A 17987-nucleotide genomic window follows, 5' to 3' on the forward strand; every position below is an offset into this window, starting at 1 on the left:
AAATGAACTTATTTGGACTTCAAATGTCATTGAGGGATGTGACATTATTTGTAAATTGTATAAAAGCCAAAGTGGGCTTTTTTTTTGTTTGATTTTTGGTGTTTGTTTTTGTTTTTTCAGGTCACCAAAAAGGGATATGAAGAGAGAAAATGTCAGTATGGATTTCCACTGCCTACAATAATGTACAATCTATCCTTGCCACCACTCCTTATATCCCACAACGGGTGGTTCCAATTGACATGAAAATATGGATGACAGTCTGTATTCAGAGAATTCTTAGCAAATTCCTGCTGATTGTCATTTTGCTTGTACAAACTGATACCGTTTCACTATGTTGCATTTTAGTGCCCTCATAATAGCATATGGAAATTTGATTCAATATACATTTGGAAATAAACATAAAAGAAAACTTTCTAACATAATAACAGAGAAGAGGGAGAGTAGATTAGAATTTTAGGGCTATAAGTGCTTTAGACATCATTGACTTTAAACTGTCATTTATTGATGAGCAAACTGAAAAACCAGTGATATAAGCTGACATGTCCAAACCACTCAAGAGTATCTCAATTTCCAGTGCTCTTGTAAGTCATATTCTTGGTAATAGAGATTGATTAAATCTTTAGTTCTAAGACTTGTTGTGTCTCAGCCCTTCCTGGGGAGCCTAAGGAAAGCATATACAACAGTACTAGAGCAAGCAGAGTGACTTTTTATTAATACCTGGAGATTTGACACTAAAACCGATTTTCTTCATAAATTATCTACTAGAAGGAATTTGCTGGTGATTGTAGAACTGACCGGCTCCTTTTGCACAGAGTGCGAGGTTTAAGTCCTCCTCCTTGGAATATCTAACATATGGATGGTAGTTTGTTGGTGATGTTGTTATTGGAGGATGGAGAAGTTTCCCCTTTTCAGGAGGGTCAACCAAGATGAGAGAGAGAATGAAGAAGAGATAATTGCTATGAGGTGATTCTGTAAACTTCTGTCCACCCTCTAAAACTCCTGACTATCCCTTTGGACATCACTGAACTATTCATATTGAGTTATAATTAAAATTGGTATTCATTTTACTAACTCATGTGATTTTAACTCCTTTTAAAAGCTGTTTGATATTATTTTGTCATTTTCTGGAATTCTTGCTGGAAAAAATTGACTTTATAAGGAAAGAATAAATAATTTGAGCTCTGGACACTTTCATCAATGCCAAGAAAATATTTATTTGTAATATGCAAAGTGATTTTTACATTATTTTCATTTGCATTACTCTCCTACATTGTATATGCTACTTGCATTGCAATGTTTAACATTTCAATGAATAACTTAAATTCATATTCTTCACCAACCCTAATGACAGCATTATTAACTCAACTTTTTAATGCATAAGCACAGCAGGAGGCTTTTGAAACATTAAGTCGATAAAAATGAAGTATAAAAATTGATAAGAAAATCAAACAGCTCTTTTCTGCACACAGGGTTGGAATACCTTGGACTCCCTGTCTTTTGTGGTCTGAGTTCTTATCTTCTTTCTCCTTATAGTCCAGCAATTCTGTTCAATGTCTGTTATATTCACCTTCAAGTTAATTTTATAAATAATCAGAAAAAAAGGATTAGCTATTTATTTATAAAATAATACAGATGTTTTTGAAGAAACAAAAGATTATAAGAAGATCCTCAAGTGTCTGAAGAAGGAAAATAATCAGGTAGTCATGAGATGAATTTCAAAGATGTGTTCCAAATATTCTAAAATCAATCTTGCACATAACACATTAAAAATAAACAATAAGATTTAAAATGCAGTTTCTTGAAATTAAACTAGAAACTTATAGTGTTTTGAATGAATTGTGAAAAATTAAATCACATAATGAATACCAGAAAGAGATGAATGAACATTGAAATTTTTGTGGCCAGTAATGACTACAATCATTCTATGATATTAGGAATGCACCATTGAAGCTCAAATGTGTGACAAATACTTCTCTTCCAACCATAGAATGGAAGAGTCCAGCAGTTGCCAGATTGCTGTGTAAGAGTTGGGGACATTTTTAGCATTGGGGGCAATTATAAGGGGAAAGAGAAAAATCGTAAATGCCTGAAGTAGAATTGTTTCATTAAATAGTGAAAAAACAAGGCTGATGTATGGGTAAAGCCCAAGTATGAGAATCTTGGACTCAGTTCTGATTATTAGTGTTTTGGTTTTTTTTTTTTTTTTCTCTCCAGGGCACAGGTGTGAATTTTGAGATGTTAACTACTCCTGTACTCAAAACATAAAAACAGTACCACCTCCACATTTCATAAACAATCAGCCCTGCCCCAAATCTCCTTAGTTCTCAATCTCAAATGAGAAAATATAGTGTCACCTTGTTCAAGTCTTCCTACAGAGGCAGTAAATTAACTTGATAAAGCATTTTTTTATTTTTTTATTTTTTTGATAAAACATATTAAGGACAAATAGATGAGAAAGCAATACAATACAATAACCTGATTATAATTATGATTTTGACATTTTATAAATTTCTTAAAATTCTAAATTTGGAAACAAAACATTTTTAAAAATAAAAACATTTATGATAAAATGTAATTCTGTGTTTTAACACAGGGCCAAGCACTTTTTAAAATATACTAGGCACTCCATTAACAGTTGTGATATTAATTTTTTCAATGAAGAGCTATGATAAAATACTACATAAGATTCTGTGGACAAATACCTCTCTTACTCTGATCTAGTAGGTTGTATGTTATGAAAATTAACAAGCAATTTTACAAATTGGTGATAGACTTTAGAAGCCATATTTTTGCAACAAGAGGCTGGATTCTTCTATATAGAGATTCTTCTATATTTGAAATTCTTCTGAATTAGCAAGATCAGTATTTTTCTTATGATTCATTTTTAGGGTCAAAAAATTGGAATGGGAAGAAAATGATGTTTTTACCGATGGGGAGTGAGCAAGTATAAATGCTGCATTTTCTGTGACAGTCCCATTAATTTTCCATAAATATAAGCTATTATAAAGTAAATTTTAATGTGATTTTATATCACTGTGAATTTTTCATGTAAATTAATACATTATTAAGAATATATATATATATATTCCAATTCTTTATTCAAACATATTACTGGAAAGAAAAGGCCAAAAGGATACTTAGTAATTTAACGAAGATATAAAATGCTTCCAATTTACCTGGTTGAAAGCAGAAATTGTTCTAATTTTTAAACCACTCTTATTTTTTTTTAAGATTTATCTACTGGCAGCCCCAGTGGCTCAGCGGTTTAGCGCTGCCTTCAGCCAGGATTCAGGTGTGATCCTGGAGACCCAGGATCGAGTTCCACATCCGGGTCCCTGCATGGAGCCTGCTTCTCCCTCTGCCTGTGTCTCTGCCTCTCTCTCTTTCTCTCTCTCTCTCTCTCTCTCTCAAGAATAAATAAATAAAATCTTTTTTAAAAAAATCATTTAAGATTTATTTACTTATTTGAGAGAGAGCAAGCATAGGAAGGAGGGGCAAAGGGAAAGAATCTCAAGCAGAATCCTCACTGAGCAGGGAGCCCAAAAACGGGCTTAATCTCAGGAACCATGAGATCATGACCTGAGCAAAAACCAAGAGTCAGAGGCTCAAACAACTGAGATACCCCAGCGCTCCTTAAACCACTCTTCTATTTTTTTCTTCCATTTAAATGCAGATGTTGTTTACAATAGTTGATTTTACCTGTCCAACACCAATGTTGTCATTCCTCTAGTAACAGAAAAAATATATCTTGTAATTTTCTACATAAAACCCATTTCAGATTATTTAAATGGGCCAATCCTTCCCACAGTTACTTAATTCAGATCTTGTCATGAGATTACTCACCCACCAGTAAGCCAGGCTTACTGGCTCAAGAATGGGTTCATTATTCAAGCTCATGCTATAAAACATAGTATTACTAGAATCTATAAAGACTCGCCAGTTCTAAAACCTGCTGTGATCTAAAATTTAAGTTAACTCAGAGATGGGGATGCTGGGAATTTGGGTGACTACCTAGTTGTCCTCCAACCCAAATGCTGGTAGCCAGTGAATTTTAGCAAAATATTAAGTAGGCTAAGCCTCTGTTTGTCTATAAAATTACAGATAGTAATAATATTGCTATCTTAGCATTGTTTTCAGGATTTTATAATAAATGCAAAAATCTGATATCCCTGGGTGGCTCAGTGGTTAAGTGCCTGTCTTGCGCCCAGGGAATGATCCTGGAGTCCCGGGCTCAAATCCCACATCTGGCTCCCTGCATGGAGCCTGCTTCTCCCTCTGCCTGTGTCTCTGCCTCTCTCACTCCCTGTGTCTCTCATGAATAAACAAATAAAAATCTTAAAAATATATAAATCTAAACAAACAAATAAATAAATACAAAAATCTCTTGGCACAATTGTTGGCAATATAAAAGAATATATTCTTTTTTTCCCTCAGAAATCATGTTCTAACAAATCAGATGGAGAGCACAGAAAGATTTCAGTTCTGGTAGAGAAAGTAGAGAACTCTTACTAAATAAGGCAGAAGGTCAATCGTAAGCCCTGACTTTGCCCACTATAGTGAGGAGATTGAGGCAGCTGGGCTTGTCCCTAACCAGAGACATAAACAGTTACACTGGCATGAAGCTGAGGATTCTGAGGCAAATTCTGAATCTGACCTGCTGATGCATGAGAGTTTATTGATGTATATCATCTGCTTTGTTGAGGAAGACCCATGTACTATATTGGATGGAGACATTCAGGAATTTTCCTGCAGAGTTAGTTGTAGGGTTATGAAAGAACAGAAATGCTGATCAAAAATACTGTCTAGCCTTCACCCACCTAGCATGCACACAAAAAGCCTGCATTATTTCTAAGGAAATGGACCTATTGATTTGACGTATTGTACTAAGGAAAGACAACTATTTCTTTTTGTATTATCCTGCTTTCCTCTCAGGGTATCATTTATTCCCTAGAAATGATGTGTCCATGACAACTAGGAGTTAGTATCTCTCAATGGGCTCTGGTTCCTATGTCTGGAAACAAAGAGAAGGAACGAGATTGTGCCTCATGGCATTATCCAAGAAAGATGCAAGTTACACAGATCCAACATCCTTGATAAATCGCTTGGGCTCAGATTGTTTAGGATGTCTTCCCCCAGATTTTTCTTTCCATCAGAATGAGGCTTCCTTTAGACCAGTTCATCCATTTCCAAAGCTGATACATTAGAAACTAAAGACTACATTTCATTGACTTATTTCTTTCGTAGATTTACTCAAATAAGTAATGTGCTTTATCATTATTAATTCAACAGATTTATATTGATTGCAAATCCAAAACTTAATACAAATAAGGAGTGAAAATAGTCATGTTGCTTTGCTGATTGACCATCAAAAGGTTCTAATTCATACATTAAAATAACATTCACTAATATCCTAAAATATCCTTAATTCAAACATTCAAAATTAACTGTACTTACCCTTCTTCAAAAGAGATCATAGAATTCACATTTAAAAGAAATCCTAAAGCATAAACTGTTTTCTCCACCATCAAAGGTTGAGGTCCTCAGTGAGGAGACAACATATCAGGGCTCTCAACACTTCATAATCCAAACTCTGACAGACACAAGTCATTCATTCCTCAGAGAACATAAACTATTTACAGCAAGCTTAAGTTAAGAGATTCACCTAATATTTATCCATTGTATTTTCCACTTAAATATAAGCAGTTCTTAGGTAGAAAAAGTTCCAATTGTTTTAGTAGAAAAGATTTTTAGATATTGCCATCTTAGTCACTATTTCAAATCTTGTAAGGAAAGAGCTAATATCATTTTCTCTTTGATAGATGACCTCTATACTCAGGAAGATATGCCATCAAAATACATAGCCCTGCTATTAAAATGGGTTAAAATTAAGAGAAAAGTATACATCAAACATAGAACCATTCTGATATACTCTTGAAATAGAAATATCAGGAATCATTGAAGTCATCCCAAATATTGCTGAATCCAGGATGACCTGCCTTTATTTCACTATATGGCCAAGCTGAAATGGCCAGATGTCTCAGCTTGATGGCTCAAACCTTGTTTCTTAATGGGCTGGCTCTGAATCCATGAATTTTGTCATATTACAGTACATTCTGATGCTATTTCCCATCAGTTCTCTTTCTCAGTGGCTTTTCCTGCTTCTGAGGCCCTGTCTCTTCATCCATTGATGCTGTACATGCATACAGGTTCATCAAATCCCCATCAACTCCAGGGCAGGCCAATCTGGCACCTGAAGAGTATGTTCAGATGCTAAACCCTGAAGGTTGAAAACCTTTTATTTAGCGCCAGATCTCTTATTAAGCCAACCACTTTGTTCCAAAATATATCTACCCAGGGCACAGAAAGCTGGTTGTGAGGAATCCACATGATATTTTTGTATGATACTGAATTTTCTGCAATTTTGTTTTGACTCTCATAATCAGTCTTTTTTCATGTGCTTATTATAATTGTTAACCTTCCTGTTAAAGATTTAGCCTTGTTATAAATTGGGAAAATTTTATGGAAAGGAAAGAGAGAGAATGAAAAAATAAATGACAAAGGAGTTTGTAAAAATGCTTCCTTGAGTATACAATGAAGGGAATATCTGAGGTTTAATAGAAAGTATTCAGTTGAGATTATTTTTATTTTCATTTATATTTTATTCGGGAATATTAATATATAGGGAAAAATTAACAACTGCTATCTGCTGTGTATTTAAAACTTTGGTCAATGCTCTGTGTGACATGAAATATATGTAAAATAGACACTCTGTGATAGCTCATAGTCTAGTTTTAAAAACTGTGCCAAAATATGAGAAGAGCAAAAGAATATTAATACACTCCAATTTTGCATGATACAAACTATGTATACTGCCTTTTGTTAGAAGAAAGATACCAGAGATTATTAGAGAAGTCCCAAATATTTCAAGATTGTACTTGAAAGCATTTTAAAGTATTGGTATAACTTGAAAAGATAAAGGAGGGAGGGAAGAAGATTCCGTAATAAATTTGGCCTTTCTATTTAAAACTTAATTGAACCTGCCCAGATTTCAGAGCTACAGAATTTGAAGATGAGCAGATATCGTTTTTAGCTGTTACATCTGAGATGATTTGTTACATATAAATGGAAAACTAATACCCAAACAACAATGTCATTATCAGTGCTATAGACACATGATATGCTACCTGAAATTATTTTTATTAACATGGTCAGTATAATTTGAGGAAATACTCCTTTATGAATTCTTGATGTTACACTTAGAAATCAGTAAGATGCTCTTCATTTCCATAAGCAAGTAGTGACACTGTGACACTCAAAAAAAGTCCCATCTATCACTTTTTCCTTGGACATGGTATCATCAATACTGTAATATAAGGAGTGAAAACATTTGGATCTGAGCCATCTTGAAGTGGATGCCTTTTTGCACTGGTTATAGATTTCCCTTTGAACGTCTGAACTTCTTTGTGTCATATAAATATTCCTTTTCTCTATTAAACAATGTTGTTTTCTGTTGCTTACACCAGAAAAAACATAATATGACAGTGAGTTTCTCATGGGAAATGAATATTTTGAAATTTAATCCTGGTCATTTAAAACTCATAAAGCAAGCTACCATAGAAATCATCAAATTTGATCTCTGTTGTGTATGGTTTGGAGAACATTAAAATAGGTGAGTAGAAATGAAAAGAAACTGAAATATAGGCAAAAATCCAGACAACCTTGGTTATGATGAAACTTTTTTAGATGCAACACCAAAGACACAATCCATGAAAAAAGTAATCGATACACTGGACTTCATTAAAATAAAAATTTATGTTCTGTGAAAGACATCATCAAGAAAGTTAGAAGACAAGCCATAGACTGGGAGAGAATATTGGCAAAAGACATGTGTTAAAGGATTGTTATCCAAAATAAACAAAGAAATCTTAAAACTCAGCAACAGGAAAACAAATAATCTGATTAAATATTTGCCAAGGACTTTAAAAGATTCCTCATCAGTGAAGAAGAGAGGTGACAAACGTGCTTATGTTATTGGGGAACTGCACATAAAAACAGGAATGAAAAAATTTTCACACATATTAGAATGGCTAAAATCTGGAAACAGTTAACAGCAATGCTGACAAAGAGGAAGAGCTACAGAAACTCTCGTTCATTGCCGACAGAAATACAAAATCTTACACTCATTTTAGGAGACAGTTTGGTGGCTTCTTACAAAACTAAATGTACTCTTAACATATGCAAGCGTCATGTGATCGTGCTTATTGGTGTTTACCCAAAGGAGTGGAAAACTGCACAAAAACCTGCACGTGGGTGCTGATAGCAGCTTTATTTGCAGTAGTAAAACTTGGAAGCAACCAGACTGTCCTTCTGTAAATGAATAGATAAACTGGGGTACATCCACACAATGGAATATTATTCAGTGCTGAATAATAATATAATTCAAATCAAATCAATCAACCAATCAGCTATCAAATCCTGAAAACACATGGAGAAAACAAGTGCATATTACTATGAGAAAAAAATCCAAACTGAAAAGTCTACAGACTGTATGATCCCAACTATTTAACATTTGGGAAAAATCAAAACAGCACAGACAATAAACAAATCTGTGATTTCTAAGCATGGAGAGGAGAGATGAATAGACTGAACATACATGATCTTTAAGATAGTAAAAATACTTTGATATTCTAACAATGTATCATTATATTTTGTCTACCTAATGAAAAGCACACCACCAATAGTAAATCCTAAGATAAAGTACAGACTTTGAGTGATAATAATGCGTCAATGAAGACTTATCCTTGGTAAAAAATGTTCCATTCTCACATTCAAACATGAGAGTAATGTTTGATAATGGGGGAAGTTATGTATGTGTAGGGCCAAGAGATATATATGAGAAACTTTTACCTCGTTCTCAATTTTATGTAAAGCTAAAATTGCTCTAAAAATAATCTGAAAAAAGAAAATTCATTTTTTAAAGATTTTATTTATTTATTTGAGTACAAGAGGGGGAGAGAGGTAGAGGACAAATAGACTCTCTGTTGTGCAAAGAGCCATATGAGGAGCTCAGTCTCATGACTCTGAGACCATGACCTGAGTCAAAGTCAGACACTTAACCTACTGAGCTACCCAGTACCCAGAAGCCCCAAGAAAATGCATTTTCAAATGTGGAAAATAAATTGTGTTGCAATTGTTCCATGTTATGATTGGGTGCCAGTGCCTGCAGTGAAGAGTACAGTACTCTCTCAGAGGACTTTTCTAATTGGTTAGAGATTATGCCCTCCCTATAATTTTCATAATTTCCAGTTACCCAGATAATGCATGGCAAGTGTTTTCATTAAAGATGAAAAAAATGAGATTAAGTAGATAGAGCTCTCTTCTTCTGATTCCTAAACAAATATTAGCTTGGTTTAGATGAAATTCTAATGAACAAGAAAAAATAGTATTTGAGAAGGTCCTTTTCTTTCATGGATCTTACTTAGACATATGATTTGTTTGGTATTCTTGTCATTCTCAATTCATGTTGATAAATTCCCATTCATTGATATGAAGTGAAGGAGATGATGAGTGACTTTTGATGTGTGTGCCACTGTGAATATTCCAGAGTCAAAATCTCTTTAATCATTGAAGATTTGCAAAATGACCCATTAGAAATATCACTGTCTCTCATAGGACAAGCCCAAAGTTCTTAATTTAGTACAAAATTAACTTTATAAATCTGGGTAGATTTCCTTGTCTAGGGAATCTGCAAGTACAATGCCCACATAATTTATCCTTCCTGACAGTTCTTAAAAGAGGAGATAAGGTTACTCATAATTTTGGTAGCATTATTGCTCATGCTTGCTGATTATACATCCTAAACATCTCCATTTGAACTATAGCTAATTTAATTTCATTTCTTTGATCACTAAGTTTATTATACCAGTAAATTTCTGCATACTGGTCTATGAATAGCTAACCATTGCAATCTTTAAGAGTAAACAAGAATCTCTATGTTGTTCTACTACTCTAAAGTCTTTCACGGAGGGGCACCTGGGTGGCTTAGTGGGTTAAGTATCTGACTCTTGGTTGTGACCTAGGTCACAGGGTCAGGGTCCTGGAATTGAGCCCTGCATCAGGTTCCCTGCTCAGCAGGGAGTCTGTTTATCCCTCTCCTCCTGCTCTTGCTTTCATTCTTTCTCTAAAATAAATAAGTCTTTGAATAAAATAAAATAAAATCTTTCATAAAACTACAGAGATTTCATTTGCCCAATACTTACCAACAATAGAGCCATGAGATGTACATCTACATAAATCTGAGTCTAGTTGTTGTTGCTTTTCTAGATTTTTCAGTATGTGTTGAACATGTAATCCAAAGGATTTCTATGCTCAAATGCTATCCTTAATTGTAAATGAAAAGTTACAAATATTTGGAAAAGAACATTGGTTCTATGTATACAGGATAATAAATCCCCTACTTTCTGGTATAATGGGAGTCTGTTGAAAATGCTGAGTTTGAATTTCAACTTCCTCATTTAATTGTATGATCTTAAACTAGATTCTTAAGTATTCTGAATTTCAGTTTCCCAAAACATAAATGTGGCTACTAATAATTTGTACTTTTTTATAAAATAGGCATTGCTTATTTGTATTTGTTTGACTTTTTAGGAAAGATTTATCTCAGCACTAGCTTCAGTGGAGTCATATGCTCTAGGTCCTCATCCTCGTGTGTTGTTCTGCTGCAGAAAAAAGTGGCTGTCTTATAATTCTCAAGGTACAGAGTATGATGACTAATTTTAGAAAGAAAGTTAAGTGAATTCCTTTAGAAAGAGTAATAACAATTGCATCTGGAATCTTGTAATTCAAGTACCTGATTGGCACCTTAGAAGCTGAATAATCTTGGATTTGTTGTTAATCTTTCTGGAAATCATCTTCCTCATTCTCTAAAAGATGAAATGTGGTGGTGAATGCAAAATCTATTTGAAAAGCAAAAGCCCAACAGAAATTTAAGACGTAATTTTAGTGTTGATATTATTTGTTTTTCTTACATTGCTCAGTAGTAATTCTATCACATACAACTTTTTTTAGTTTTTATTCATGTTGGTCATTAGTAAACTGCAGCCCAATATTCCTGGCCTCCAATAATTCACTTTGTTTCCATAAAGGAAGAGCGGGTGAGAAATGGCTGCCCTAATAGGAACTATAGCTCATAGGCTTAGTTCCCTTGAATCTAGATAATTCCTGCTCATTGAATGTAAACAGAAGTACTGTGGTTGGTTCTGGGCCAAGAGAGTTAAGAATCATTTCCTTAATGAATAATATACTCAGTTCAGTTAACAAATATATGTTCCCTGCATTAACCAAAAAGGTGACACAAATTATATGCAACTATTCATATGAAAAGATCTAAGAAGAAATTTAGCCTCTGTGTTAGGCCATAGGGCAACTTTTTCTAAAAAGGGCATCGTGGAGTCTTCTCTAATGAAGGATGAATAAGATTTGCACAAGGGAAAGACAGATGGGCCTTGGGAAAGTGTGGGCTGATGAAAAGAAATATTTGCAAAAGAGCTCTGATGTATGATGGGGGCTGGTGAGACCCATTAGCAAGGAAAGGCCAATCCACCTAGAACAGAAAGCAGAAAGTGGGAAAGAGGGAGCTTGTAACCATGTGGTAGCAACAAATAAGGTAACCATTTAATTATCATTTCCTACTGCAAAGGAAAGCCAGTATGCCCTCTTGTAGCATTCCTTTGCTTTTTCATTTTTCTTTTTTCTCACCAGGAAACATTAGAAGAATAAAAGCAAAGAAACTTGGTAGAAAAATATGAGTTTGCATAAGTACCCATATACGAATACATACATACATATGTAAGTGTGAATCTTGAAGTGTACTATTACGAAAAATTTCTGAATTGAAACACTAGCTTTGCAAAAAGCTCATGATAAGCAAATGTTAGATTTGTAACAAGAGAACCACAAAACAATGATTGAGAGAAAGGAAAGCCCATAATTTCCTTCCAATAATGACAAGAATTTATTAGTCTTTGTATAAAATGTAAACAAAATTATTTAGGAAAAAAACCATAATTGGGCATTTTCATAGAAACCTGTGAGAACATTTTGGAACACTAGTGGCGGCTTCATTTTCGAGTCAACAGTCACTTTATTTCAAATGAACATTGTTCCTATTTCAAAATGCCAGATGATTTGGACACATCTTTATCTCCTAGCTCAGTCACATGGAAAAATGTTAAAATAAAACCTGCTCAATTCTTGGACCGCTGAGGCAGTGTTGAGATTGTTGTCAACACAAAAGAAACACTTTTTTTATTCACTGTGAGAAGTATTTATTCTTCCTATGACAGAATAAGCCTGGTGAGGATTGCTCTCTTTCCCTGGGAGTATCCAAGCCTCTCCACCCATTTCTGGCATGCGAAATTAAAGTGTGCTCCTGTTTGTTCACATGTGATTATTTATTCTAAAGCCAGTTAGATTTTATTATTCGAAATAATTGTTTCAAAGTAGGTGTATTCTTCCCATTACAGAAATGAAGAATCAAAGCTGAAGGGACCCAAGGATACACAAATTCTCTCAGGACAAGAATAACAGAAACAGTGATAGGGATAGTTTAAGCTGAACACGTAGTGCGAGACACCGCATGAGCACTTAAGTGGGTTAGCTCATTTCTTCTCTATAACAACAACCATACAAAGTGTGTCCTATCATCCCGTGTAGAGATTAGAAACTGAGGCACAGTGGGGTGAAGTACCTTGCCCAGAGCCCCGGTAGTGTGGCTCTGGAGCCTGTGAGTGATTCATCCCACACTTTGACTCAAGGAGAAGAGGCCTCCCCTTTTGCAGAACAGTGAACATGTGAATAGAAGCGTGTTTCATTGGAAAGGGTATTGGATTCTCCGATATCATTATCTTTCATCACACTGCAATAAAAAATAGAAGCACTGGCACCAAAGTGCTGGCCTGTTTTTAAATCCCAAAAGGCAGACAGTTATTTTTAATACACTGACCTAATTGCTTGTGGTGATCCAAGGTCAGCATAAAACTCCAGAGAAAGCTTGAAGTATCAACTAAGTTTATGTCGGGCAGAGGGGGAACAGAATAATCTTAAAGAGCATTTCTTGATTTTAGGCTTAATTGCTCACTCAAAGCTATCGCACGCTACCAGAGTAGACTGATCGTCTTTGGTAAAGGACAGAAGAGGATTGGAATGCTGAAGGAAGAAGAAAGGGACCGAGTTAGAATAAAAATACACCACTTGACTTTTCAGCAGGACGCCAACCTTTATAGTTAGCATTCCACAACAGCAGCTGCAGAAATCTCAGAGCGGTATCCCATATTATTTCTAGAGTGTTAAAATGCGATAATAACATGTAATTTGGATTATGTCAGTAGGGTCATGTCATAAATTACTATATCCTACTGTAGAGGGAATTGAGGATGCAGAACAAGTTGTGTGAGTTTGATAGGGAACTGTTGGCAATCTTTCTAAGCACAGCTAAAGAGGGGAGCTTCCATGTCCATCTTACTACTCAGGGCAGGGAATTTCTGCTCTAGTTGCAACGGAGACACAATACATGTAAAATATACAAGTTACTAGAACAATGACTGACAACTGTATTTTGTCATATTTTGTAAAATATATGTATTTTTATATATCGTGTCATTCAGTACAACCTTATTTCTTTAGGACACTGAAACACAGAGTATAAGGTAGACATTTTGTGTCTGTTATCACATTAAGCAAATAAAACTATAGAACTGAATTGACTCTTATAACTATGATAATATTGGAAAATGCATTGTGTTCTACTACTTGGAGTAACAGAAATGCTTCTCCATGCATGACATCTCCCCGGAAGTGAATTTCAGGATCAAGTCCCAGGTACACTCATGTTTGTTTTCTGTGCAGTGGCTCTTGCTTATTCTAGGATGTGGATTGGAAATAAAGAGAGGGAAAGTAAAATGATGAAGTAAGGAGATGAGTCACATTTATTTAATTTCACATTTAACAATATCAACAAAATTCTCTTGGGGGTTTGGAAGCACTGGGGAGTGAGAATTAGAAAACCTTCCTGAGGGAGCATTGAGATGTGGTTTACGGCAGACGTTAGCAAACATGTTTTGTCTATTGCCAGATAGAGAATGTTTCACATTGTGGGGCATACCCTTCCTGCTGTAGCTGGTCCACTCTGCCACAGATAACACATAAATGAATGAAAATGGCTGTGTTCCAATAAAACATTATTTTTTTAAAGATTTCTTGATTGATTGATTGATTGATTTATGATAGACCTAGAGAGAGACAGAGAGAGGCAGACACAAGCAGAGGGAGAAGCAGGCTCCATGCAGGGAGCCTGACGTGGGACTGGATCCAGGGACTCCAGGATCGTGCCCTGGGCTAGAGGCAGGAGCTAAACCGCTGAGCCACCCAGGGATCTCCTAAAACATTATTTATATAAACAGGCAGCAGACTAGATCCTCAGGACATAGTATATACCAACCATGGTTAGAGCATGAAGGCAGGTTTGAGTTTTGAAGGGACCAAGGCTGGCGTTACATGAAAGTCAGTGTGGGAGGAAGCTTCAGGGACAGATCCCATGCTGGGATCTATATAAACTAGCTACAGGGGAGGGTCATTCCAATGATATGGGCAAATAATAGGTAAAAAGGTAGGATGTGCCATGTACATAGGATAAAATTATGAGATGTTATAGTTGAATTTCATATTCAGGTACTGGTCAATTCCCCAAAGAGGAAACTGGGATAATACCTGCCCCAATACTTCTGCTGCTGAATATTTATACTCTGTGTATATTTCAGCAGCAGACATTATCTCACGAGATTTCACTTACCATTGATTCATGGCTCTATCGGTGGTTGATTTTATCTATTGAGCCAGAGTTTATTTCCCTTTGACTGCTACCTAATCAACATATCTCACGCTAATAGTCTTTCAAACGTTTGAAGGACATTGCCATACACGTTTTCCCTGGGTTTCCTCCTTTGGCAGACTAGTCCTGCCTCCCTTCCTTTGGGATGAATAGAATGGAATGGACACAGTTCATACCAATGATTTTCACTGTTTATTTTTTTTTAAGATTTTATTTATTTGTTCACGAGAGACACAGAGAGAGAGAAAGGCAGAGACACAGGCAGAGGGAGAAGCAGGCTCCATGCAGGGAGCCTGACATGGGACTCGACCCTGGGTCTCCAGGATCACGCCCTGGGCTGAAGGTGGCACTAAACTGCTGAGCTATCAGGGGCTGCCTGATACCAATGATTTTCAGGATGTCTGTAATATATGCACACACACTCAGAGCCCTACAATAAACTCCTGTGGGCCTCTATTAGGGGGTCTCTATTTTGTTTGTAATAATCAATATACACCCATACATGATATGTTAATAAATTCTCTATATAAATAATGTTACTTCCTTATATAATGTAACTTGGCCTCTTAATCAAATATGGTACTTTGTCAGACGAAGAAATACATAGGCAAGCATAATGTATGGCAAAAGGAGCAGGCTGGGTTTAGAGATGTGTAGGAGATTCTGAACTGAGAAGAGAAAGGATGAGAAGCTAGAGGATGTTATGTGGAATTCTATCTTTATTTAAAATAGACAGCTCCTACATGGTGCTATATACATGGCAGGTGCTCAGGACACATTTTTGGTGATTAATTAATTAATAATAATACATTTAATAGCATTAATATATGCTGACACCTCCACTTACTAACACAAATCACCAGAACTCATGCCCACATTTCAAAAGCTCTCTAACCGAGTTGGATATTGGCTAAATAGATACGTTGGGGGGAAGACTTATATGTGATTATGAATTATCCCATGCATGGTTTGTGCTAATTTTAAAGACAAAATCATTTTTCAAGTTTTTCAAAATCATTATATTTTCATAAGCTTCTACATCATAATTTTATAAAGTTCTCTGGGCCTTTGCACTTGCTCGGTTAGAAGCAACAGATGCCTTCTCAGAGTATCGCCCCTCCATCCCCCCATTATCAACTCACTAGCATCCTGTTTACTTTCCAGAGCCAAGATGCCATTTGACTTGCTCCTCAAGGACTTATTTGGCACGTTCCATCAGAATTAATTGTTCCTTCCTCAGCACTCCCATGGTGAAAGTTGTATTTAGCAAATTAATTTTCTCTTGGTTTACTTAGTTATTTATATGCTTATGTTCCCCCATAAGGGTTTAAGTTCTCAGTAGCAGTGACTATTTCTAATACATCTTTGGACATTCACTGGGGCTGATTCAGGACCTTGTACAAAGTAGGTGCTCAAACCATGTTCACGGAATTGAATTACCTCCTGACATATGGTTTCAGCAATACGACGTTCCATGTTTGATTGCGGATGTTTCGGCCATGAAAGTGTTGTACAGGATGTATTTTTCAAAATTAGGGCTAATTAAAATTAATTTTCTTCTGAGAGTCATTTTAGAATTTCACAAGAACCCGCGTGATAATTAGGGACACTCAGGAGTGTCACCAGACCTGGAGTGGGAGTAGCTGTTCCATCAAACACGACCCCCTGAAGTTGCTCTCAGGTGGCTATTAATTTCTCCGACTGTAAAATGTGTCAAGGTTTATTAAGTGAAAATCTCATAAAGGTTTGCAAATAAAGTAGTGCTTATGCAATATAGATAGTATGTGGTTCAATTCCCTCAAGAAGAAGAGAATTAATAAACAAAGTAAAGCAGCAGTGTGTTTATTCTCAGGAGTGTCCTTCAAGGATGTTGATGGGAAGTATGGAGCACTTAATTCTTGCATTTAAGAGAAATACAGCATGAAGTGTATGTGAAAGTAGAGTCAATTTGAATCTTTTGGACTTGTAATGAAAGAAGAAAGATGGCTCTGTGTTCACACATAAATTATACATCAATCAATATTTTAATTTTAGCTCTACTGACATATAATTTTTCTTATTACCTTCATTTCCAACATAGTCGGAGGGTTACTCAAGCCAACTGGAATATGAAAGAGTGAATACCTCAAGGACCAAAGCCCTTTCTCCAAATCAAGGAGCCCTTGGAGGTAAGCCCTGGTGAGAAGAGGTCTTGAATTATCCACGGTTGGAGCTATTATGGTATGGAGAGAGGTAAAGGGTAAAGCTTCATTAAAGCTAAAAGGTGAAAAGCTGTGGATTTAATTGAATTAAATGACAGCACACATAGACAGAGTGAGAAAGCTTTCCCATAGAATTGGTGCTCTCTGGAGGAAGGGAGTTTAATTCTTACTGTCATCAGGCTGAGGGAAAGTGTGGCCCCAGTTAATTTCATTTCTCTCAGAGGGGAGAACGTATCTGGGCAGTGATGGGCATATGGTTTCGTGAAATGAGGCTTGTGGCTTTCTGAGATGCCTATGCACTTAGGAGACAGGCTGCCCTGATACCAGCTCACAAGGATGAACTCAGTGGGCAAAGCCTGAAATAGCCCAAAGAATGTACCAGAATAATGAGAACCACTGCTGTTTTATTTAAGTGTTTAAACGTTTGCTCCTCCAGTCATGTCATGGATTGGCCATAGATTGGCAGCAGAGATGGTGCAGTAACTGTTACCCCAGGGAGGCTGAACGAGGAAGATTTTACTGCCCCATTAGTCTAAGGAGCAGAGAGTATTTATGAAAGAAGAAAGGGACAATTAGTATCATGAGATTTAGCACACAGCTCAGTTTCAGAAGCTTCCTTTTAGCTTGAAATATAACTAAGACGAGAGAATATCAAAAGCAACTTTAGAAATGAGAATTATTTAAGGTAAGTCAAGAATCCAATAGTGTTTTAAAAGCCATTAAATTATGCATTATCATCCTGTCTTCCGGGAAAAAAAAAAAAAAAGACAAAACAAAACAAACAATTCAGCCAGAGAAAGAAATACTGGGTGATATCACGTATATATGAAATCTAAACAAGGGCAAACTCATAGAAATAGATGCCTGTGGTTAGCAAGGGCAGGAGGTTGGGGGAAGGG

This window comes from Canis lupus, chromosome 1, assembly GCF_048164855.1.
Source record: "Canis lupus baileyi chromosome 1, mCanLup2.hap1, whole genome shotgun sequence".
Lineage (NCBI taxonomy): Eukaryota > Metazoa > Chordata > Mammalia > Carnivora > Canidae > Canis > Canis lupus.